The sequence below is a fragment of the Peromyscus californicus genome, unplaced genomic scaffold (genome assembly GCF_007827085.1).
Source record: "Peromyscus californicus insignis strain IS unplaced genomic scaffold, ASM782708v3 Scaffold_23__1_contigs__length_62951481, whole genome shotgun sequence".
NCBI classification, from domain to species: Eukaryota; Metazoa; Chordata; class Mammalia; order Rodentia; family Cricetidae; genus Peromyscus; species Peromyscus californicus.
Window position 1 is genome coordinate 39,828,263 of NW_026294534.1, and position 25,939 is coordinate 39,854,201.

At 41.1% G+C, this 25,939-nt stretch overlaps 1 protein-coding gene across 1 annotated transcript in view; it reads right to left on the bottom strand.

Moving 5' to 3' along the window:
- The window catches only part of Tenm3 (teneurin transmembrane protein 3), a 2,633,929-nt gene that overhangs the window by 700,547 nt on the left and 1,907,443 nt on the right, over window positions 1-25,939 (bottom strand). Inside the window, 1 exon segment of the mRNA XM_052752285.1 lies at window positions 24,557-24,636. The gene's annotated coding sequence lies outside the window, so the exon portion shown is untranslated.

Here is a 25,939-nt window from a genome sequence, read left to right on the forward strand (position 1 = left end):
GCGAAAGGAGGTGCCATTCAAAAGGTGTGGTGTGGATTCACGTCAATGGGCCCCCTATGTGCTAACTTATTTGAGAACCCTATTTTTATGTGCAAATAAGTAAAATAGTTGAAAGAACTCTAATTTTAATAATAGCAAGCACATATAGAAATGAACAGATGATTGAAAGGACCTAGGAAAGAGAATCGGGACTTGCCTAACTTCTGCTCTTAAGCTAATTTATTATGAACTTAATTTAAGGCACAAATGTAGAGTGAGGTGCAGCACAGACCAGAACCCCAATCTCCTTGTGATTATTATAATTATTGATGCTGTTATCACTAGTTACTATTGAAAAATAATTCATTGTTTTCTATAAAGTATTTTATAAACACAATCACATTAAAAGTTGACTTGAATACACATTTTGCCAAAAATGATCTGTAGATGGTCAATGTGCATAGAAAAGGATGCTTAATATTATCATGTACTAGGGAAATGTATAAGAACATCATGATTAAAAAATCATTTAATGCTTGCCAGACTGACTGTGTGCTATATGGTGTGGGAAATGAGGAACAAAATCCAAATTTTCAGCTTTGGATGAGTGAATGTATTAAGTATATAGCAAGCCAAAGTAAAAGAATAAATAATAAGACAGATACAGAATGGGAACAAGGAAAGAGAAAGGGAGAATGAGTGGAGGGGGGAGGGAGGAGGCAGAGAGAAAGGGAGAGAGAGACTATGATTAAACTGGGCATTCAAAACATCCAGCAAAAATTGACTAACAAAGTCCTGTTGGGCAGTCAGCTGGAATTCCCAGCGGAGTCCTGGGCAGCACAGTGTCTCCTCTGGTGAGTCTTCCAAGTAAAGAACAAATAGCAACAGATAGAGATCCCCTCATCAAACCCGGGCTGCACAACCTCCAGCAGAAACTGACTGGGGCAGTGGAAGCAGTCAGCTGCGGTTCCCAGTAGTGTTCTGTCCATGGCTGAGCTTCCCATGGCCCCGTGTCCAGCTTCTCCTTCCTGCTGCAGGTATTAATACCGTGGGGGTACGCAACAGTAATGTTGGTTGGACAGACTTTGTCTTCTAGCTCTTCTCAAGGGCACACTACAGGGGTGGCGGAGCACACCCCCATTCCCCGCTCCCCGCAAGAAGCTTGCATTGATTGCACACTTGATTAGAAGTGCAGGGGAGCAAGCTCACTTCTAGAGCTAGCTCCTCAGCGACTTCATAGAGCACAAGGCAGCTGACTAGTCTAATATAACGGACCTCACGGGGTGTCATACAAAAAGCGGCTGCCAGTGTGGTGCCTCATGCTTGTGAACCCAGCACGTTTACAAGCACGTGGGAGGCTGAGGCAAGAGGGCTGAGTTCAAGGCCAGCCTCAACTACAAAGTCAGTTCAAGGCAAGCCCAGGCTACAGGGTGAGACCCTGTCTCAAAAGCAAATGGTGTGTGTGTGCGCGCGCGCGTGTGCGTGTGCGTGTGCGTGTGCGTGTGCGTGTGTGTGTGTGTGTGTGTGTGTGTGATGTGTGTGCGTGCACATGCAGAAATGGAAACACATGGACCTTGCCGATGAGAATTTAAAATGTAAGTCACTGAGAAAACAGTTCGTTCTAAAAACGCTAACTGCAGTTCCCACATGAACCAGTAACCTCTTGGCACAGAATCTCAAAACTGAAAACACCTACTGAAATATTTGTATACAAATGTTGATTCCAGTTCCACTAATGAGAGCCCAAAGCACAGGGTCGGACTCCTACTCTCACTAAAATAAGCCGAATCCCACTCTCTCTATTTCTGTGACAGTGAATAAGCCACTAAAAAAAATGTTTTGGTAACAGAGTCAGGACAGGAAAAAAACAAAACAAAACAAAACTACAACGTGCCTGCTTCATCCTCCCCTCTGCCACAGAATAGTCCCATCCTGTATTGTTTCAGAGGGCCACTGACTGTGTTTGATAAAGGAAGAAATAACCCAGGGAAGGAAAGTGGAGGGAAAATCTCGAACGAACTGGTGTAAAGGATGCAGCTGCAGCCTAGCTTTCTTAGCTTGCCCTTGTGTGCAAGCAAGCATCTGGACAAAGGCAAAGAAATCCGAACAAACAGGACGAAAGGAAATAAACGCTTGCCATGGCCTCTGCTTTCTACAGCGACCGGTACGTCAGTGTAAAGTACAGAAAGCCTTTAGTGAGCAGAAAGCATTTTCTGAGCATGTCCTGTAACCAAAAAATGAGGACACTGCTTCCTTTTCCAAACAGTCCTTCCCATTCTAGTCCCACCCGATGTCTGACTTCTGGTTGTGGGCCAGTTAGACCACTAGGCTTTTTAAACACAACTTTAATGGTTTCTTCTTCGCCAAAACATTTTGAATGAGTTCCTCATGGTTTCTCAATGAGGTCATGCATCTGACCTCACTCAGAGTTGTCTGCACCTGTTCAGACATATTGTCTGTGACCATGTGAGGTTAAACTGGATGTTTTTTTTTTGTCTGCCTCAAAAATTTTACTTTTTTTTTTTTTTTTTTTTTTTTTTTTTTTTTTTTTTTTTTTTTTTTTTTTTTTTTTTTGCGATAGGGTCCCTCTGTGTAGCCCTAGCTATCCTGGAACTTAATTTGTAGACCAGACTGGCCTTGAACTCACAGAGATCCTCCTGCCTCTGCCTCTCAAGTGCAGGGGTTAAAGGCATGAGCCATCACCACCCGGCTTCTGCCTCAAAAATAATGTCAGATAATAGCAGCTACTTTAGGTATCTCATTTAAATTTCTTACAGTGTTCAACAATGAAAATATTCAAGCGGAGAGATTAGAGATGGGTAGCAAATAAAACATATAACTTATGAAGGTTGTAGGTGGGACTTGGATCCAAGCATATTGGGTGTTCAAACTTGGGCATTTGGGTACAAGTCTTACTTTGTATCATCTACACCTGCATGTAATCCCTGATTCTACCTCCAAAAATGGCTCCTTCACTGGCTTTTGCTTTTCTCTCACATTCCCAACCCTCTGGGAATGTCAGAATCATACTCGTTTGAAGTCTTATAAGAGAGCACAGGTTTTCTGGCTGAAGTAGGCATGTGTCTTTGCACACTCCTCATTACCACACATATGACCAATAAGATCACCCTGCTGAGGAGGGCAGGGACCCTGCCTAATAGATGTTGGATCTATGACCTTGTTTAGCACAGTATCTTGTTCACAATAGTTATTCAATAATTATTTGTTCAATCTTTCTTATAGATTACCTGCCAGGAAATATAATATTGTTATATAGATTCATTTGTTAACATTCTTCATAAGAGCCAGTTTTCTCTCTTCAATCTTTGACTAAATGTACTTTCTTGATGTCGTGGGAGCATTTAAGCAAATAGATTGAACATTAGAAAAATAATTCTTCATTTTAACATATGACTAAAGTGCTTAAAATACTAGGTGCTAAAACTTATTTTTATCCTACTGCTTACTTGAACCAACATTGAGACTAAAGGGAAAAGAAATTACCGTATGTGAATCTGTTACTTTAAACTTCTTATTCTCATGAGCTTCTTGATAGGTCCATATAGAGAAATTAATTTACAGAAGTAGTCAGCATAACTGCTAAAAAATGCAAGCTTAAATCACTATGCACTTATTCCTTTGTGTGACTTCTGCATATTTCAATATTCAGTTCATCACCTTTAAGGTTTTCAAATTCACCAGCTGGAAGACTACGTATCAGATTCTCCCACAGCACTAAGAATAAACTGATGCTATTGAAAATAAATGAGTAAGCATATTCTTAGCTAAATTGTTTTCTCATGCGACACATACTACTTAACTAACTTTTTCTTTGAGATTGTTCATTTATCATATCTGAGTTGCTTTGGACATCTGCATCTTCACAAACAAAAGCGGGGTCTTGTTCGAAAAGATCTGGTAGAAATAAAATAACTTCTTCTGAGGATAGTACAGGCCTGGAATCCAAGTTACCTCGGAGACTGAAGCAAGTACAATGGCTGACTGAGCTATAGTGAGTTCAAGGCCAGCCTGGGAAACTCAGAGAGACTCTTGTCTCAAATTAAAACCTTAAAAGAGGATTGGATATACAGCTCAGGGGGAGAGTGCTTGTCTTGTATGCTCAAGGCCCTAGGTTTTATTTCCAGGACTAGAAAGCAAAACAAATCCCTAGCAACATCGCTCTATGATCTGGTTACAAATGAAAGAGGAGGCGCTATGGATTTAGCTAAAAACATTGCTTCTTTATTTGGGGGGGGGGGCACAATGAAGGCCCTATACTTTTAAATATTAAAATAGTTCATTTTTCAATATGATCTTATTCATGGGGAGCTCCTAACACCACACTTCAAAGCCCTTCTGTTTAGTTTAGAGTTGATGGTATTCTTTGTGTGCTCATCTCAAAATCTCTCAGAGTCCAAAGTGTCTTATGCAAGACCATCAATCTCAGAATGTGTCTAAACACCAACTCTGAGACAGGCCGCAATTTACTGTTGTCCGTGACAGACAAATAGCCCGGGGAGCCCCACCATCTAACCCCAGTGCTTTCTTTGGTGGTTGCGGAGAGAAAGTTTTTGTTGCTGTTGTTCTTATTGTCCTGTCATAAAAAAGGCTACAAAATCCATCAACACAGTACAACTGTATGTACAAAAAACAATACTAGGCATAGGTGTTGCGGCCACCGCATGAAAAGTAAAAATAATATTCCATCAACATAATTCACCAAGAATCAACACGGAGAGACACCTCCTGATTTTGTGGCCAGAGTTTGTAATAACCCTATATTTATTCTATTTGGACACGGATGCTACTGGCCATATCGTTATCTTGAGCAAACAAGTACTAAATCGTAAAAGAGACTCATTGTCCTCTTCATAGGTGTCCAGATATTCTAATGTTGGGCTGACCTTTGAGTCATTATTTCATAAATTATGCAAGACATTCGACATCTAGCCTGGAAGTCAGGCTTGAATGAGACTCGCCAAACACTTGCTAGCAGCATCAATGAAGAGGAGTGGAGAGGTAACATCTGAAATGTCCACCTAGGATGTGTATAAACTTTTCAGAATTTATTATTAACGTCTGCTATTTATTTACTGAAGCTCCAACAGTATAGATATTTAATTTTTTTACTTTAAAAGTCACACATAAATATAACAGGTAAGAGAGATGCCTACCACAGTGCTAAGTAAACACAAATGTGTTGGACACTTTGTGAACATTTTATTCAACTCTTTCTTTTTTTGAAAAAAAAAAAAAAACAAGTTTTGTTTACTTTTATGTGTATGAGTATTTTACTTGCATTTATGTGTGTGCACCAGATGGGTGCTTTGCCCACAGAGGCCAGACGAGGGTGACAGATCCCCTGGAACTGGAATTACAGGGGGTTGTGAGCAGCAGTGTGGATGCTGGGAAAGGAATCTGATACTCTGTGTGTGCGTGGGGTGGGGTGGGGGGCAATGCTCTTAACTGTTGAGCCGCCTCTCTAGTCCTTTATTCAACTCTCTTTTTGACAACAGAGCTTATTTGGATAGGACTGAAATTCCCACAAGTTCTATGAGGCCATAAACCATACACACACACACACACACACACACACACACACACACACACACACACGCACTTAATGTCTTTCTGGTATTTTTGTCTGTTTGTGTCTTATAAGAAAATGAGCAGCTATGCCTATGGGATACCACTTGACAGGAGAATATGTCTGTGCCACGGACCAGATACTACCTGACCCTAAGGCTATGTCTGTGCCGACACAGCCTTGCACCCACTTATCTCCGTGATGACGATCTTCCATCCCCAGGTCACTTTCCACTGGGAACCCACTTCTCCATCAGTTGCAATCCAGAATATGTGCAGGGAGATAGAAGTGGTTGAGGTAAGTCAAAGGCCGAAGGTGAGCAAGCTTCAGTGTCTTCCTCAACTGCTTCTTTCATTTTTTTTCCAAGACAGGGTTTCTCTGTGTAGCTTTGCGCCTTTCCTGGAACTCACTTTGGACACCAGGCTGGCCTTGAACTCACAGAGATCTGCCTGCCTTTGCCTCCCGAGTGCTCCCTCAACTGCTTCGTAGACATAATCATCTCACAGAAAATAGCACGCATACTGATGCCTGTGTAGGGTGATCTGGTACACTTCACCTAATAGACCAAATATGAAGTAAATCCCGAACTTGTAGACAGGCAACATATTGATATACTACAAATAGATTTAACCCCAAACAGAGAACTATCTAAAATGAGTTTCAACTTCATATACTATTACAAGAACTATAGACCTGAGGAAATGCACTTGCCTGACTAACCAATGGGTTTACTAATTTCTACATATATGTGTCCTTTGATAGTTCAAGTCTTTGGGAATTTTAATTCTAGAGCAAGTAAGTCTTAGAAATATTCATGTGGCTTAGCTCATCAACTGTATAATTATCACTGTTAGCTTTGTGATATTTTAAGTTCATCCAGAGTCCCCCTGTTTCTTTTTGTGTGTGCACGTGTGTGCTTGTGTGCATTACAATCTGGCCTTTAAACCTTGCCGTAGAATTTGTTTATGTTATGTTTCTACATAAGTTTAAATAATTCTTAAGAAAGTGCCACAGTCCCTGTACTGGAGATATTTTATTCAAAAGAAATATATATATATATATATATATATATATATATATATATATATATACACACACACACACACACACACATATATTTATACACACTATCTTTTATCATTTTAGGGGACCTTCCCTGTAATAGAGCACCAAAACTGTCCTTATTGTATGCAAAATGACTATATATAATTTGTCTTAGGAATGTTGTGGAAACTTGAAAGTCACATCAGGAAAATGAATTTGTGATACAGTTGGAATGTGCATTTTGGTGAAGTGATTAGAAATTTTGATCTTGATATCTTTTAGTCAAAAGAATTCCTTTCAGATACAGTAAAAATTAAAATGTGGGTTTTTTTTAAAGGCAAGACAAAGCTCAAGGAAGCTGATAATGGATATTAAATCTAGTGTTTTTGAAAAGCAAGTGTAGGCATGCCCGTTAAAACCGGCGCTGTAGATGTAGAAGAAGACTGCGTCATGTCTGCTTATGAAATGGCACATTTTGGTTCTCATCCTTGCTCCATTGCATTGTGGATGCTGTGTACCTCTCCCAGCATTCACTGCCCATGTCCTCACCCTTACCCTTACCTCGCCTTCATCTTGTCCCAGATGCTCACTGGGGCTTTGGGTACCAGGACTGACCTTTCTCTTCCTTACTCACTTAGAAAAAGGCATGAAGGGCTGTGAGTTCCCCCTCAGAAGTTTCGGCTTTTTTCAAAAATAGTAAAAAAAAAAAAAAAATGATTTCAAATTTCTTTCATCTGCTCTCATTATACGCTGGAGCACCTTGCCAATTATTTCGTTTCTTCAAAGATTAAAATGTTTTTCCTTCCTAAGTAGAAGGGAAACATTTTAATAATCATAGATTAGGAACTTCAAATAATTTCTTGGGGAATAAAATGCTAACTAAAAACCAGTTTGATAAAAAATTATTTATTTCTTAGAGTTTTACGTGCAATTGAAGAGTTGCATCAGAGAGATGTAAAGATATTCACAGTAGGGTATTTATCGTTTTGTCTTGTTTTTTACTATAGTTCTCTTCCTTAAGTGGAAAGGTAAAAAGAGTACACTTGGTAGTGAACTTGCTGTTTCAGGAGAAGCAGCTCTGTTAACATTCATCTCTGTAACCATTTTTACTGTATTAATCACCAGAATCTAAAAATCTAAACATGAATTTCATTAAGTATGTTTAACAAGTTATTAAGTGTGTGAAATAAAGCAGAGTAAACATAGGTCCCTTATGTACACTCATTTTTCTTGCTATGTTTTACATTTCAAAAACTATATCTAGTTTTCTGCTGTTGTGGATTGATTACAGAATGCTCTGTGTGGGCTACTGTGTCCCAGATGGGGGCAGGTCTTGAGGACCAGTGGGCCACTGGGTCAGGGGACCTTGACATTTCTTAGCCTAGCTCCATGTCCTGCTCCTGGTCCTCATATGTCATCAACTGGTAGCCATAGAATGATCTATACCCCTAAAATGTAGTTTAGACAGAGGTAAAAAAAAAAAAAATCAAGTGTATCCCAGTCTAATTGTGTTCTTACTTGAAAAGTATCTAAATATCTCCTGAATTTTACAGTTAAAAAAGGCATATAGTAGATAGTTTTGAGAAGTATTAGTTTAAGGATTTGATTTTAAAAATACACTGTATGAAAGTCTCAAAGAATTAATAAAAATATTTAAACAATAACAGAATTAGCAAGGCCTGAAGTTCTGCCCTGTAACTTTGTGAATACAGGCAACCCCATCCTGTAATTCAGTTAAAATAGTTATTTTATATATTTAGCATAGCCCATGACATCTGTGTCTTATAAAACTGATTTAAAAAAAAAGTGATTAGCCTGCTTCATCCCTTAAAACTTAAGGTCTTTATCTGGGATACAAGGGTGCTGAATTTCTTGGCAGAAATTCTCCAAGGGGATTGCTAGCCGGTTTTTGTGGTAAAAAGGCTTCTCATTAAATTAGATGCTATGTCAACCCGTCTGATTACTTAATGAGGGTACTCGGTATGCAGGTGGGGAAAGAGCCATGTGACCTGGGAGAGGTCAAAAGAGAAGTGTGGATCTAGGTAGTTATTTCTTTTTCTTCTTTCTGCAACTCTCAATTTCAGTTTCTTTGTCTCACTCTGCCCCCCAGCCAGCTCCCCGCTTCTGCGTTAAAACGTCGGACTCCTCTCGTGCTCGTTGGCGGTGTCTGAGGTCCACGCTTTATTCTCCTCCAGGATCCGTTTCTCCTCTAAACACTTATCATCTAGTGTGTTGGATAAAGAGAATTCCCAGCAGTCGGTTTTGAAAGGAAAGATAAAGTGTTGAGCATCTGAGGGTTGTCAGGTGCTGGTGTCAGTACCCGCGAAGAAGCCTCCTGTTGACAATGATAGCTATCACCAGGCATTGGAGATTGCTCTGTTCTGAACACTCTTCAGAAATCAGCCGTATCTGATTGTTCTTTCAGATCAAACGAAGAAGGAAGACAAAGTAAGCCGGGCATATTCTTTCACTCTGTACTTTGTTGTTAAAAGGGGGGAGGAATTCCACGAGGACCCCCCTAACTCAGTTTGAGATAATACCAAACTTTTGTAAGAATTCCTGTTCTTCCACCGCCCCGGCTCTCCTTGCCCACCCCGCCCCTCCCACATCCCTCTACTCTCAGGTCTCCGGCTGTATGAACGTTTCTCTGCCTCTCTAAGGGTTGCTCTGTGATAGTGAGCAGGGATTGTGGATAACACCAAGCAGTCAAAAGATAAAGTAAAGGATATTTGCTATGTTCAAAGAATGTGCTATGCAAGTAGCTGTATTTAGCTCCAATTAGGGTCATCTCTCTCTTCTTCCCTCTCTGCCTTCTTCCCCTTTCTCATATTTCTTTCTTTTCCGAGGATGGAACACAGGACTTTACCCCTTGAAGTACCTGCTCTCCGACTGAGATACACCCTTAGCGCTTCATTCTTATTAAACTGTAGAAGAATTTTTGCAAAATTTTCCGGTGTTACTCCTGGAACCTCTGCCACTGACTTAGTCTGTGTCCATGATTATTTCAGTTTGCTCTCGGAAGTGGACAGAAAGACTGTCATTTAAATTAGATGGCCGCCCCCCACCCCCTTACCCCACCCCAGGAATGAATTCTGTTGCTGGTAACTGAACTTCTGAAGAAAGAAGATGTGGTAAAACACCTGCCATTGAAAACAGCAAGGAAAATAACAGGGCTGTTGGCATGCTTCTTAAAATGTATTTCTTGTTGGACACAGGAAGTCGTTTCTCACCAAATTGTACCGTGACATAATGTACAACATGTCAGAGTCATTGCTAAAATACAAATTGGAATTGAGCTGTGTACAGTTAGTCTTAGATCTCTCCGTCAGTTCTGCACGTTGAGACGGTTCAACATGCAGAGTTTATAAATTCTCCACTCAGACAGGGTTTTGGAGAATTTCACAAAACTCAGTGGGGTCCTAGTAGGGATACTGACATGTACCACTGAGTTCTTTAATGACAACTAAACAAGAGAACACCACTCCTAATTTACTCGGGCAGAATTCAATACCATAACAACGCAATTGAAGAACACTGGTTTTCTTTTGTCAAACTATTTTTTTTTGTGTGTGTGTGCTCTGATTTTTAACTCTTCTATTGGTCGCTGACTTGAAATTGCTTACCAAGTCTGGATTCTTATCTTGCATGTGAGAATATTATATAATTGGTCTGTTCTCTTTCAATATTCTCTGCTATCACCATATATAATAGGCACACATTTGTTTAAACAATATCCAATATATAATATACTTCATGCATATCCATCATACCCTGCTACCTTCCCCTTATTCCTTTTTAACACCTTCTTTTAGGCCCCTTTGTTCCCACAGACAGTGTTACTTCAACTCTCATGTTATATGTACAAATATGATTTATGTGTCTATATAAGATGTAGGACCCACAAATGAGAAAAAAAGTGGTATTTTTCTTTTTGAGATGGACTTAAATCACTTAATGATATTATTTCCATTTGCATCCATTTTCCTTCATGTTGGTATGTGTGTGTGTGTGTGTGTGTGATATGTGAACATTGGTGTTTGCATCTGTGTGGGCACACATGTATGTTTGGGTGGAATCCTTGTTTGTGTACATGGAGGCCTGAGATCAACACTGCAAGTCCTCTTCAATTGCTTTGCACTTTCTATGTTGAGGTGGGGTCTCTTGGATGAACTCAGAACTCAGGGATTGAATCTAGCTGGGTAGCTTGGGGAATCTCGTCTTTCCATAGGGCTAGAATTATAGGCAGGCTGTTGTATCTACCCAGCATTATTGTTGGTGCTGGGAACCTGAATTCTATTCTTCACACTTACATGGGTAAATGCTTTACCCTCTGAGACATCTACATAGCCCCTTATTTTTTCTTATAGCTGAAAACACTCTATTGTGCATATATATTTCATTTTCTGTTTCTTTATCCATTCTCCTCTTGATGGATACCTAGGTTGCTTCTATGACCCAGTGTGCTGGCTGGTTTTGTGTGTCAACTTGACATAAGCTAGAGTCATCAGAAGAAGGAGACTCAGTTAAGGAAATGCCTGGCCGGGAACCAACAGTAAGGCATTTTCTCAGTGATCAATAGGGGAGGGCCCAGCCCATGGTGGGTGGTGCCATCCCTGGGCTGCTGCTCCTGGGTTCTATAAGAAGGCAGACTGAGCAAGCCATGGGAAGCAAGCCAGTAAGCAGCTCCCCTCCATGGCCTCTGCACCAGCTCCTGTCTTCATGATCCTGCCCTGCTTGAGTTTCTGTCCTAATTCCTTCAATGATAAACAGCGATGCTGAAGTGCAAGCCTAATAAACCCTTTCCACTCCCAACTTGTTTCTTGGTCATGGTGTTTCATCGAAGCAATAGGAACACTAACTAAGACACTCAGCTACTGTGAATAGTGCTGTAATAAGTACTGGAGGGCGAGTACATCTGTGACATGTAGATGGAGTCCTTCAGGTAAAATGTGACGCATGTCCCAATTCAGCATTACAGCTTGAGTCATGTGTGTTTGTAGAGTTTCAATCAACATAATGACTACTAGCAAATTACTTTGGAATCCTGAAAGATATCCCAGTGCCGGCTCCTTCTATAGTCAGTATAGACATTTGTGTAAATGATCAGCTATTCAGCACTGTGAAGCAAGGAAAGGGTTCAACAGGGAACTTGGTAACTTCTTGGTGATGTCAAGAAAGTTGCCTGCCTCTGTTGGGTCACCAGAGTTTACCCTACAGGCCTACCTTTGTTAGGCTGGTAATTTGAAAAGCCAACAGAAAGAGGTCTGGGGAGCTGGAGAGAAGGCTCAGCGGTTAAGAGTACTTGTTGCTTTTCCAGAGGACCAGAGTTCAGTTCCCAGCACCCACATTGGACCATTCCCAACTACTTGTAACTATAGCTTTAGGAGATCTGACACTCTCTTCTGGCCTCTGATTAGATCTGCACACCTGTGGCACAGATGCAAATGCACACAAAGACACAATCACAGACCCCCACAAAATAAACCTTAAACAAACAAACAAACAAACAAACAAACAAAGAGGCAAGGATTGCCATTGTTCCACTCCAGGGGACTTCAAAAAAAAAAAATGTCTTCAGCATACATAGTTCCCTCAAGCAAGGAGAGATAAATGACTTTATTCTGAGACAGAGAGTGAGATTCATCACAAAAGAGGAACATATGGGGTACACGGGAGCAGAAGGAAGTAACGGCTATTTCTGGTTCTGGACCAGCATGGCAGGTTGGTGATAAGGGAAGTATCATGGGAACAGGTTTGTAGGTGGGACTTTCCTGCCTCAGAGTTGCACTGGCTGTTCCTTATCCTGGAATGCTCTTTCTCCAACTGTCATGGGTCTTTGATGTTCAGCTTGAGTGGTACCTCTTTGCTGACTCCCATGATTCCCTGTTCTGAGTATCAGTCTCCTGCTATTTTCTGTCTAAAGACCTGATTAATTTCTCCGCTAACAATGCATCACAACTGGTAACCAACCAACATGCTTGTTTCATGCACACCATTGTTAAATTAAGCTCCACAAATGACCCTGTGACTCTTGCCACTTCTGAGTTCCAAGCGCTTACTTAGCATATTGCCCAGCATCTAGTAGACATATATTATAAGTTTGTTGATCAAAAGAGTGAATGAATCAGACAGACTGGGTGACAGGAGAAGGGCAGCCATCAGGGAGAGAGATGCAGGGGGAGGCCCTTGTTATGGAGAAATAGTATGAATCTCTTGTTTGGACTAAAAAAAAATAGTTTGGCCTGGGGGAGCACAGGGAAGGTGAAAATAAGTAATAAGGAATAACATGGAAGGGTAAATTAGGAGTGAATGCTGGACTGTGGATTTTCTGCTTTTAAGTGATAGTTGTTGAACTGGAGATGGACATTCTTGCCCCTTTAAGCTCTTATATCTTCAACCTACAGACCTAGAAGGAAGGACATATCTTTGTTTTGAGTGCATCTACTGTCAGACCTAATATCCTTGGGCTGGACCCATGGACCTTAGAGAGAGTTGGTTGGAGCTGTCAGGGGCCTCAAATCTAAAGTTAAAGGAGTTTCAGGGATCTGCTGAGTTCTACAGTGTGAAGGTTCATATCAGGCCAAGCCCAACATCTGAGATCAATTCAAGCCAACAGATTAAATGCCTCTAGGGTGTGCTCAGCCCTGTGGCAAAACACAAAATAAATCAAAAGCAGGATTCCCTGTTCTCACAGAACAGCAGAGATCTGTCTCTGATAGAATTACTCCAAGTGCCCTCCCTTCCTGGAGAGGTATAAGGGAGTCAGGCAAGACTCACATGTCCAGACCCCCCTCATCAAGTGTCCTCTTCATGAGGTGAACTGCCATGCTAGGATCTGGAGAATACCCAGATGCTACTGTAGACCCTCTTGGCTGTGTGTCTATCCTAGTCTAGACAAATCCTGAAGGAGCCCTGGATGATCAGTGGGTCATCCAATGTTCTTCTGACACCAAGAAACCATGTTTCCCTGGGCAAGATGTTTTAATGATCAAAACGGGCTTTTAATCATGGTGACAGTTTGGGTACAGCGCATCGATCAACTATTTATTGTGTATCCACTAAATGCTAAGCATTGTGCTAAAAGAATCCCGATTTTTCTTGGCTCATGTGAGAAACCAATGAGAGAAGGGTGGGAATTTGTACTGCAACTGCCAATTTCTGTGCAGATTATTTGAGGCTTGCAGAGGAGTTTGCAAAACTGCCTGAAGTATCCTGGAAGTGTTATGTATCAGTTGGTCATAAAAAGAAGTATGACTGAAGTGTAATAAAAATCAAGTGTTTCAAATCCAAAATGCAATGAAATGCATTAATGTAAAGGGTCATCAGAGTTTTAGGACACATTATTAAACTGGAAACTCAGAATTTAATTCCTGGGTGTAAAAATATTTATTTGGGGGAAATGAGTTTATATCCCCATATGGAATTTGTTAAAATACACTGCTCCTAATGCCCCTGTGTCTACAAAAGCAGGTCTTTCAGGCCCACTACCCATACATATGCTGACTTGGTAGCCTAGTAAAGAACCCAACCGAGGGAAGGCTGAAGAGGGTGGTGAGGTATGGTGAAATCTGAAGAAAACCACTGAAGAGTAAGAAGCACGGTTGGTGGGTATGGAAATGAGAAGACAGCTAGATCCTTGTTGCCAATAAATGGGCATCAGTAAGTCAGCCTTCAACAGCACAGCAAACCGCTGAGAACTGATGCCGCCCGGTGTGACTTTCCATGCGGGCTTCTGTCTACAGGCTTCTCAGGCCAGAAGAGTGTGCTGTCTATGCTTTCTCCACTTTTATCTCCTTGACCCTATGCTCTTGCTTGTGATGACATGATCAAGACCTAGCTGGGTTTGCTGATGACGCAGAGGAGGTGCCTTCCTTGCTAAGGATATGTGCATATCAGGCTTTTCCATGCAGACTTTTCCTTAAGACGGGGCTTGCAGTTGGTAGCATCAGGAGGGTTTTTTCAACCTTTCCTGGTGCTGACAACACGTGGGGTGGGTAAGTCTTTGTTCTAGTGAGTCAGTATGTGTATTGTAGAGCCTTTAGTGGCGTCTTCAGCCTCTACTTCCCGGGGGAAGATGCCACTTTTCTCAGAAGTGTGGCAAGCGAAAAGGATTCCTGCTATTGCCAACTGTCCCCCTAAGTGGTGATACTGCCCTTCTTGATAGCTTGGACCTAAGTGACACTTCAAACTCCCCCTTTAAGCTAACCTTTCATGCTTTATGTCTAACACAACTTTCTGATGAAAGACCTATATTGCCACAATGATCATAAGTGTTCAAAGTATTTAAAATCTCAGCCAGGAATGTTGGCACATGCCTTTAATCCCAGTACTTGGGAGGCAGAGGTAGGCAGATCTCTGAGACTGAGGCCAGTCTGGTCTACAGAGTGAGTTCTAGGACAACCAGGGTTGCACAGAGAAACCCTTTCTGGAAAAAAAAGCAAATAAAAACAAAGTATTTAATATCTCAAAGTTTTGAAGCATCTAATTATGTGATACAGGGATTTTTTTTTAAATAATCATGAATTATATGCCTAGACAGTATCACATTTCCTTCATAGCAATATTAACCCAGGAAATTTGCTAAGTGAATGAATGATAGGTCTCAAGAAAAGGAAAATATTCTACTTGCTGTTACCTCAGGCATAGTGAGTCTTCTTTCTATCAATGACTTAGTGTACCAAGAACACTATGACCTATGTGGTTAACAGAATGCGAGCATTGTACATTGCTCTGGCAGATAGACTCTCTCATGCCTCTATTGAGCTCTGGAGACCATTTGAAATCCCCACGACAGTAGTCTGAAGAGGAGAATTTTCTTTAAGCTTTCCTCCACCAGTCTTGGCAAGAGCAAGCTGTAGAGACCTCGGCTGAATTACCAACGACTTGATTTGGTGTGTTTTGTTTTGGACTCTTTCCTCTTACCACACTGAGAACTCTTTGTGAGTCATATGTGTGTTTGCTTCAGCTTATGTAATCTTTGAAGAGCCTATAACAAGCCTACACATATTGAATAAATGCATATGTGAGGAAGTGCTCCTGCCTTCAAGGTCTCAACTTCTCCTCTAAGCCAATTTTTTTTCCCCTAAAATACAGGTTGGACAAAATCTGCCATTTCCATGTATGAGTTAATATTTTAAGGCTGAGAGACCTAATGCCAAAGCCCTTCGCCCTTGATCGACACCATGATATTCTTCAAGAATAGGTCTGTGTAACCACAGATCTCACATATATTAAAGATAAACATTATTTAAGCCATCTCCAGGGCACAATGATCTATTACTGCTACTCAAATCCTTCCTAGAGTTTCCCTTTCCTCTTAAGTAGTCATCAGATCTCTGTTAGAGTGCCACTTTCCCTTGATTTTGAAGCTTGGCATTTAATGTAATTGTGATCTTAAAAAATCTATAAAGAGCAGGAACATGGTTCACGTCAGTGAAAGACATTCTCTCGACTGCTTTGCAGAATGAACTTCCCAGCTGACTCTAACTGGTGGCGTTTGAATGGGCATATAGGACCCGGGAGGTGACAGTAGGTTGCTGGCCACTCTGAAGAGAAGAATAGCTGGGGCGCTTTCTCCGCCCACCTCCCACTGTCCCTTTCCAGGATAGAGGAAAGGAACTCTTCAAACTGGCTATCAACTGCACTAAGACGGGTCTTGAGGTCAAAATCTGACACAGAAGAGGGAGTACTGATCCAGGGTTTTCTTTGCACACCTCATTCTTTGGATAAAGGCCGATTGCACTCTGTATAAATCTACTCTAAGATCACGCTCCCACCAAAGACCTTTTGTTCATGAAGTGTGTCAATGGTAAGTAATTGAACAGAGAGAAAGGGTGGTAGGTAGATCTGTAGCCAGACATATAAATAGACGCACACAGAATCCACCACACAAATTGCCACTCTCTTCTTGAGCAACTCTGAGAAGTGCCAACTGCTGGCTGACTCCCCCATGCTATGTAGGTCAGGACGATACGAGAACCCACACGATAAAAAAAATCACAACAAAATGTCCCCTTAGTTGGTCCTAAGGAGTTATATAAAGCGCCTCTAATTGACCACATCAGAGGAGATTTTTTGAACTTCTTGCATGAAAACAACTTGGCGTTCCTGGTGATCAGACCATTTGTAGCAAGGGTTTACTCTGAGTGCTCCAGAATAATAGGGACAGTATTTTTAAATAAATGTGTTGCAACATGCAGGCAGAGTTTTCAAAAGCCTCATCTGCTCCCCTTTTAGAAAGGTGGGCTGCTGCTCTGCTGGAGAAGGCAGATTGGCTCCCAGGATTTTTTTTTTTTCAATAAACAGTGTTGGAGAGGGACTTTTTTGGTACTTGAATGTTATATGTTTAAAAAGAAAAAAGTTGCCTTTAGAGAAGTACAAAAAAAAAATTCTTTTACTCTGAACGCGCCATTCAGTTGAAGTCGCCTTTGTTAATTCAGTGGGGCTTTGTTACGTTCACAAATTGAATTTTTTTTGGACACCCGACTCTTCTAAAACTTGCTATGGTGGAACCATTGATCACTATTAGCCTCATCTAGATGCTTCAAAGCAGCAAGGAGCATTCTCCGGTGATAATTCTGGGTTGGGTGAAGTAAGCATCACAGAATTTGTAATGTAAGGAAATAGCTTTCTCAGGGCAATGGGGAAGAAGGAAGAAAGAAAGAAAAATGTATTGAAAGTCATGAAGCCAAACTTTTCCTCTGATAGTTATTTATATACATAATTCTAATTAAAATTATTTATTACTAAGTAAGCATTACTTTCTGGCTAATCATATTCATTTATACTTATCTGTCTATCATCATTCAAATTATGGAATACTTAAAATTGTATAATGAAGAGTTTAGATAAAATTTGGGGAATGGCCGGGCGGTGGTGGCGCACGCCTTTAATCCCAGCACTCGGGAGGCAGAGCCAGGCGGATCTCTGTGAGTTCGAGGCCAGCCTGGGCTACCAAGTGAGTTCCAGGAGAGGCGCAAAGCTACACAGAGAAACCCTGTCTCGAAAAACCAAAAAAAAAAAAAAAAAAATTTGGGGAATATATGAAAACTGAAAAAAATGAATTTCTATATGAAAGACTGTTAGTAAGGAGAGATGATGTTGGTGAAGTTTATTTAGGTAATATCTGCATGGTAACTACACTTCCTCATAGAACATTCCTTGGAGCCACTTCCTGGAGCAGACCAGGTTACATAGGTCATGGAGTTCATTTGCTATGATATTTCTTATGTGATCAGGTTCACAAAGCAATGAACAAGTTAGTGCCCAAAAAACAATACAGTACAAGTAGCTTCACAATAAAGGATTTCAAGCAAGAGCTCTCAATTCCTGTGTTCATCTAATCGCACATGACAGAGAGATACAAAAAGTAGATGGACAGGGGAGAGTGTGAATACAGTATTGAAATCCAATCCAGTCAAGGTCAAAGAAAGAAGACTCGCTGCCTCCACACAAGCTTAAGAGTGTCAGTCTTGATATTAGAAGCCATTTCTTCGCTACTAGAAGGAGCACCGCCTAGGGTGGCATTTTCCAGGGAAATAGTCCATTTTCATGCATTTTTGCAGACATTGATGAATCTTTTCCTACATGCTAGACATGTAGTATTGAAGTATTTTATATGTGCTACGGAGGAATGAGGGAAGAGAGCAACCATAGTCTTTTTAATTGGTAGAGTTCTCTGACGTGAGACATGGGCCCTTAGCTTTCTTGCTCTCCATTTTAGCCTGCCGACTTACCAGGGTTACTTACTTCTGGTATCTTCCCTGTAGCAGACCTTTTTATTCAGAACCTAACAAGAAAGATGACTTTGCACGAAGACTGGCAATTGGCCACATTTCCTGGAGGTAAAACTGTTCAGTCCTTATTGCCCATGGCTCAACCGTCTCGTTGCATTGTCGTCGGAGGTAGAATCTTGAGTTCTGCCCGCTCCATTAAAAAAAGTCACTAGTGTTGCATATTATCATCTTGTCTTCTACTCACCAAGTTCAGGGTTTCAACATTGCTTAATGAGATAGGATAGAATAGAAGACCGTGGCTGATATCTGCACTGCATTCGAAGAGTCCAGAGAATGGAATCCTGATAGAACATGGAGTTCTTATAAAACCATTATCCCAAATGAAATAGTAGGTACAAATTGCTGTGTATGCCATGTACTGGCATCCTCACTTTGAACTGATACATAGGTACCTTAAAATAGTAACCAAATTTTGTGTTCATGAAATTGTACTAGGGAGATATATAATTCCAGTTTTACAGATTAAGGAACTGAGAGAGGGCAATGAATTAAGATTGACAGCAGTTGGGATTGGAAAGTGATGGACTAAGAATGCAAAGCTATTTTGCATTTATTTACTCATTGTTTATTGATTAGAAAACTAAAAGCAAAAAGGGGTACCTATCCATCTCATCTCTGGAGAAGAACTTCCTCCAAGTCTTAGGCTTGCTTGCCTTGGTTACCTCTGTCCTGATTTTTCTCTGGTGATGGCATGTTGAGAAGTTGTTTCTTAGTTAGCCATCCCTGATGTGGGCCGTTTGCTGTCAAACTGAGCATTTTGGTTTGCAGAAGCGACTGGGAAGGCTTGGAGTCATCTTGTACTCCAGGTGGCAGCCTTCTACAGTGGTGATGTCTCTTGCCACAGCACAGAGAATATGTGGTGGGCCTGGTTTGGAGAGCTTGGTCGCAGAAGACACTGGGACAAGAACATAGCCCTTGGAAGGCAGGTGATATCTGAGTATATATAGCCACTCCATGGCATTCTACAAGGCTCTTGTTTTCCACATCTGGAAATTCACCTCCACAGGCATTCAGAACTGAGCACCAGGTCAGGAACCTATGCTGAAAACTCTTCATAATGCCATCTTACAATCTGAGTCTCATCTAACACAAAGAAAGATTACATTATAGTGATCAAGGGCTGTGAACATCTCTAGACCAATTCATATCTGGTCCTAGACAAAACTGAAAAAAAAAAAACCCACAAACTTCCCAATGGTGTTTTGTAACATGCTTTGAAGTGAGTCTGCAATAGCCCTGCAGGATTAACTAGGTATTCTTTATCTTTGAGACAACCTACCCCTAACTCCATTTTATTCACCTATAACTTCCCATAGCTAAACTGCTATTCAAATTTAATTGACTATTTAAAAATAGCCAGTGGCCTAAGCACGGATACTATTTTTTTGGACGTGCATGCTTATTGTGTGCAGGAGCATGGGGGAGAAAGTTGCGAGGGGTCAGAGGCCACCCTTGCATGTCATTCCTCAGGAGTCATTCACCATCTTCATGACAGTCTCTCAAGGACCTGGAGCCTGCCAAGCAGGCTAGGCTGGCTGACAACTGAGCCCCAAGATTCAGTCTCTCTCTGTTCCCTAGTACTAACAGATGCATGGCACTGCACCCAGATTTTTACATAGATTTTGGAGATCAGACTCAGGTTTTTCATGCTTGCAAGGCAAGCACTTTAGTGACTGAACTATCTCCTTGGCTGTGGATATATATTATATATTATGTATCTAATGTACTATTATATATATAATATAATATGATACATGATATATAATATATATTTAATATATGTATATTAAAACTTCTTTCTTTCATCCCTATTCCGCCATAAGTTAAGTATTTTCATAAAACAATCTGTTTAGAGCCTTCATTGTTTGTTTTTGATTTTGGCAATGGAGACTGAATGCCATTATGGCTAGACAGAAGCCAGGCAGAGAGGTCATAAGGGAGGGCTCCTACAGAGTAGGATGCAAACATAAACAGCCAAAGCCTGAACACTATCTTGGATTCAGGCCCCTGGAGACTCTCTGACATCACGTCAGAAGCTTCTGAGAGCTGCAGCCTTTTTCTCCCCATGTCTCAGGCAGGCCCAACAAGAAGACACTAGATCACACCTCTCACACGGGCTCTGCAACAACCCCATTCATTCTGAGGATTCAACTAAGCAGTGCGGTGAAACATTGCCACCGTATCTCACAAATTTGAAACTTTCCCTTCGCTCCAAATGCTGTGTCTGCAAAACACCAAAACATCCAGATGAAAAGTAAGCTCTGCAGTCAGCCATTCTGATTTTTGTTCTGCACAACAACAAACAGAGAACTACTTACAATCATCGGGAATGGCTTGCGATGTTTTCTGACATTGTTAATTTATGCTGTTTCTTTCATCTCATCCAATTCTCTGATTATCCACCAACTAGTGATATAATCAGCTCAGCATCCCCGGGGAGGGAGGGAGGGAGGGAGGGAGGGAGGGAGGGAGGAAGGGAGGGAATACTCAGTTTGAGCTCTATGTGGGCATTTTTGTATACCCTTTTTCTTTTGGTCAATACAGCAGGAAAAAAATGACAAGGGTGTGTGCAAGTCAAAGGTTTTGCAATGCTGAGCTTAATTTAATTTTCACCTAGAACTAGGTAGCCCTCGCTGACTGAAAAGGACACCCTTGGCTAACTTGTGACTTTCAATAGTTTATAGTGTCCTTATAACCCATTTATGAAAGAGTCTGCACAATATTTTATTTTATTTTTTTCATTTTCCCACTGGCCTTTAAAAAGAGCAAACCCCATGCCAGGAAAATTGTGTGATTATTCAGTTGTTAGTGGGTGCCATTTTTGTCAAACCCCATTCTTTAGTTTTTAAATTTAGGAAATGTTTCTGACTAGTGTTGGTCGTATTCCGTTTGTTACAGAGTCCAGGGTGGCCTCAAACTCACTATGTGACCATGGCTGTCCTCGAACTCCTGATTCCCCTGCCTCTTCCTCCAAGGGGCTGGGATCATGAGTAAGAATCTCCTACCTAGTTTGTTCATTGATATTTGTTAGGCTTAGTTAAATTATCTGAGTATCCTTACAAAATATAGAGTACATGACCATCAAATTGAGGCGTTTTGTTTAAAACATAGGCCTTAAGAACATTTTTTTTTCTCAGCTGGGTGGTGGTGATACACGCCTTTGATCCCAGCACTGGGGAGGCAGGGTCCGGTGCTTCTCTGAGTGTGAGGCCAGCCTGGTCTACAGAGTGAGTTCCAGGACAGCCAGGGCTACTCAGAAATATCCTGTCTTGTGTGATGATATTTTGTATCTGCTCCATCAAATAAAGCTAGGCTGAAGATCAGAGGGCAAAGCTAGCCACTAGTTAGCCATAGAGGCCAGGCAGTGGGATCACACACCTTTAATCGCAGCACTCGGGAGGTGGAGACAGGAAGTGATATGGCTGGGCAGAGAAAAGGAATATAAGGCAGGAAGACACAGGAGCTTAGTCCTTTCTGCTGAGGAGTTGATGAGGTAAAAGGCGGCTCTGGCTTGTTCCTTTGTCTCTCTGATCTTTCAACATTTACCCTGATATATGACTCTGGTTTTTATTAAGACCAATTAGAATTTGTGCTACAGTCTTGAAAAACCAATATATCTATATGTATATATATTATATATGTAATGTATATGAACGCTTTTCTCACGGATCTAAATCAGAACAGGTGAACGCCAATAAGCCTCCTTAAAGCATATTTGTGCTTTACCTAGGCTGGACAGTGCATTGCTGTCCTGCCTGATTTGGGGAAAGTTTGGAGATCTGTGGATGTTACCTTTGCCTCCTCATCAGAATATATGCTTATGAGTGTACTTTATAGGCAGCAGCTGACCTACGTTACAGCCCATGAAATGTTCTCCTTCAGTGCGCATCTCAGAGGACCACTAAGCCATTCAAGTTTATATATTAGCTATTACAGACTAAATGCTTGTCCTAGAGAACCTCCCAGTATAGGGAGAGTGGTTTCCATGAATAGACAAGAGAAGGGTTTGAAGAGAGGGTACTTAAAAGACAAGGGGAGTTGACAGATTTTATTAGAGTGGCATTCAGAGGAAAGTGTTTTCTGAGGTGAGATGCTAGAGACTCAGAGGAGTTTCACCAGCGACAGTCTTTAGAGAGCCCGGTATTGTGCTGGCAGGGAAGTGTAAGCTGTATCATTACAGCAGAAAACACACAGGTACTCACATTCGAGCCTGAAGTGTCTGACTCCCGTCAGTCATAAGAGGAGCCCTGCACCTACTTTCTCCAGGAATGATAATTTATCATTTACAATGATAACTTATTCTAAAAATGTCATTTACTTGATGCCTATTAGAAAGCTCGGCAGACGGTCTTTTACAGAGTATGATTTGTCATAACTCACATGTGAACGAAAAAAAAGGGAAGTCAGAAAAAAGAATTCAGCAAAGCAAATTAGACAAGTCGTTCCTTATGCCGTCGACCAGTAAACACTGCATGTACACTTCCGGGACCATTGCTCTGTATGTGGTGTGTAAAAGGTAATGTTACAACTCTTTGCAAGGACCTTACAAGAACAGTTATTGAGGACCTACATGACAGTAAATCATTAAAATCTACCTTCTGTTAACTGCTTGCATGTTAGTAGAAAAACAAAAACCTCACCATTTCCTAAACTGAGGTCAAGGGATGAGAGATACCCTGTGTAAAGGATATGGCACACAGTACACAGTTTTGATTAATTACCCACCAAGCATATAAGAATTTATGTGTGGGCCCACAAGAGCACTTATTAAAGTATTCTCTTCTCACTTTTTCTGAGACACCCTTAGGGGAAAAGTAAAAATCAGTGCCTGGGCGGGATATTAAAAAGAAACACCAGTAGGCACTGTTATTTTATGTAACAAACAAACCACAATTTTATTATTAAAAGAATAAAAAAAATCTATCCTGTCCCTTTTCACAGGAGGAAAAGCAAAAGAATTCTTGTTACAAGTCCTAAATTTATGTCAAATTCACACATTTAAAAAGGAAGTCTCTTGTTTTGGATACAAAGTTAATTTAAATCTAGTAACTTGAATATAAAATAATACTACTGACCAAACCACACTGGTTGTCTATTGCCATTGAGTTTTAAGCTGTTTCTCATCCCTAAACCTCTGTGGTGATTTCTACATTAAATGGAATGATATGCTTGGATATTGAAGAATAGAGAAAAGAAATCTGTGTAAGCAACTTATTTTTTTCCCCATGTAAAATCTTACTGTTCCCATGTACTGGCATTGTGCACTGATTACACACTTTAGAAAGCTCTCTGATTGGTGGGAACTTAATGTTGAATCGTATTTAAAAAAAAAAAGATACTGTCAATTGAGAGAAAACAAGAAACTCAGAACTCAACTCATTAAGCCCAATGAGTCGGGGACTTTTGAATGATTTGCGCGGAGAACCTGGATCTCCTAGAAATACTGCTGTGCGCACATCCTGAGCAGAACGCGTGTCAGCTTTCCCTGTTGTAAATTCTTTTGTAGCATCTTGGTAGAAGACACTTCCCATTTTGTGGCAACCCTTCGGAATGTGATTTTCAATGAATCCGTTCACAAGGTTCAAAAGCCTTAAATTACTAGACCACGGTTACCATTGAGAAAACGCACCAAGCAATATCAAGAAGAGCAAGCAAACATAACCAGGTACAAGATGAATTTTCTAAGGTCGCCGTGTAAGTGCTTCTCGGAAAGGATTAAGACTTTCCCTGAACAAGAAAGTTCCCAAACAACTCACTTCCGAGAGTGGGAAACATGCACGCTTTGCGATTCCTTGTGCTTGGCCAACTTTATGCTGGTAACCAATTCACTCTGAGATTCTGTATTTTAGAATGTCCTCATTCATTTAATCTTCTAGGGGAAAAAAAGGCTATAGAAGCATAATGGTTTTTGTGGAATCAAAACAAACAAACAAACAAACAAACAAACAAACCAATCACAACCATGCAAATCCGACCAAAGGCGCTTTTTACAGAATCCCTGACATGAATGGTTGCGGGTGGTTGAGAACCAGGCTCAGGGGCGGTGAATCAACCACAGCGCTGCCAAAGTAACTTGCTTTGTTCCCACAAACAACTTGTGTTCTGTAGAAAGCCTCCGCTCTGAGGACATTTCGGTCCCCAGTCCACTTACCTTCTCTTCTGCAAAGAGGTCCTCAGCTCCTGCCCTTCCGTTGAAATTCCAAATCTCTCTGTCTTGGAGAAGCTGTGGATCTGGAACAGAGGACACCGAAAGATGTAAACTAGATCAAAGGGTTATTGATATTCTCTGTGGAAATGTAAGATTCCAACTCCTCAAAAGTAAAAGCTGAATTATAACAAGGTCTATTGCTGGGTTCTAGCAGTGGAACAGGAAAAAATGATTAGCAGTTATTAAAAAATAAAAACAAAACCATGACTGTCAGCCAGGGCCTGTAAACCCAGCAGTTTGGGAGGTAGAGGCAGGGAGATAAATTTAAGGCTAGGATGAGCTACAGAGGGAGTTCAGGGCCTTACTGGGAGACCCAGTGAGAACTTATTTCAACATTAACATTTAAAAGAGGACCCGGGATCTAGCTGGGTGGCAGAGCACTTGCCTAGCATGTTCATGAGGGCCTGGGGTTAGTCTCCAGGGCTATAACGAATAAAAAGAAAGAAAGAGAAAAAAGAAGAAAAGCTACCTGAGCAGTGTGCTAAGTGAAGTTTGATTTCATAAACCTACACATGCAGAGTCACTTGGCATTTTCCCTACAGTTTAAAAGGAAGAATTTTGCATGATTTATTTACCTTTACAAAAAGTGAGGTGTTGTGGGGTTTACCTAAGACAGGCCACCTTCTCATCTTGTTTAAAGCCTTTCCTCCCCCACATCCCCAGTTATGTAGGACCAGGATGTGGGTTAGACCAAGGACCAGAGACACCTCAGATTATATTTGTGTTCTCAGGAGCCAGGAGTACATTCCCTATAGCTCGAACTTAAAGTGTTGTTTTTTGGGTAAGGTCAATGAAAAATGAATTGTAGGAGCTGCTTTTTTTTTTTTCTTTTTACATGCCATTTAATCATTTAAACCATAACCACACCTAAAACAAACCAATTCCCCGAGTTTCTTGTTTTAACAATTAGCCCCTTGGAGTTATTTCCATGTGTCAAATAGTGAGTTGAAATCTCTGTGCTCCTTTTGTTCTGTTCTGTCACCAAACACTAAGGACCAACTAACCAAACAGTATCAGCAAACAAACAAAAAATGTGGAGGGCTCAAGAGTCATAAAGACAAGTCAGAGGCAACTCTTCCTCTTCATCAGGGAAACTTCTTTATGGAGAGGATGGTTTTCATTCGGAGACTCAAAGCACAGAGAACTTGGGAGTGCTCATCCGTAACTGGGGACAGCTATAACACACCTCCATGGAAACAGGGTAGAAAGACTGTGAAAGGGGTTGGAGAGACTGACACAAATGGCAATGCCTTCCAGACATGATAGGGCCATTGCATGCATGTTATCCACAACAGCTTTGGTTGCCCGCGCAAGATCAGCGTAAGA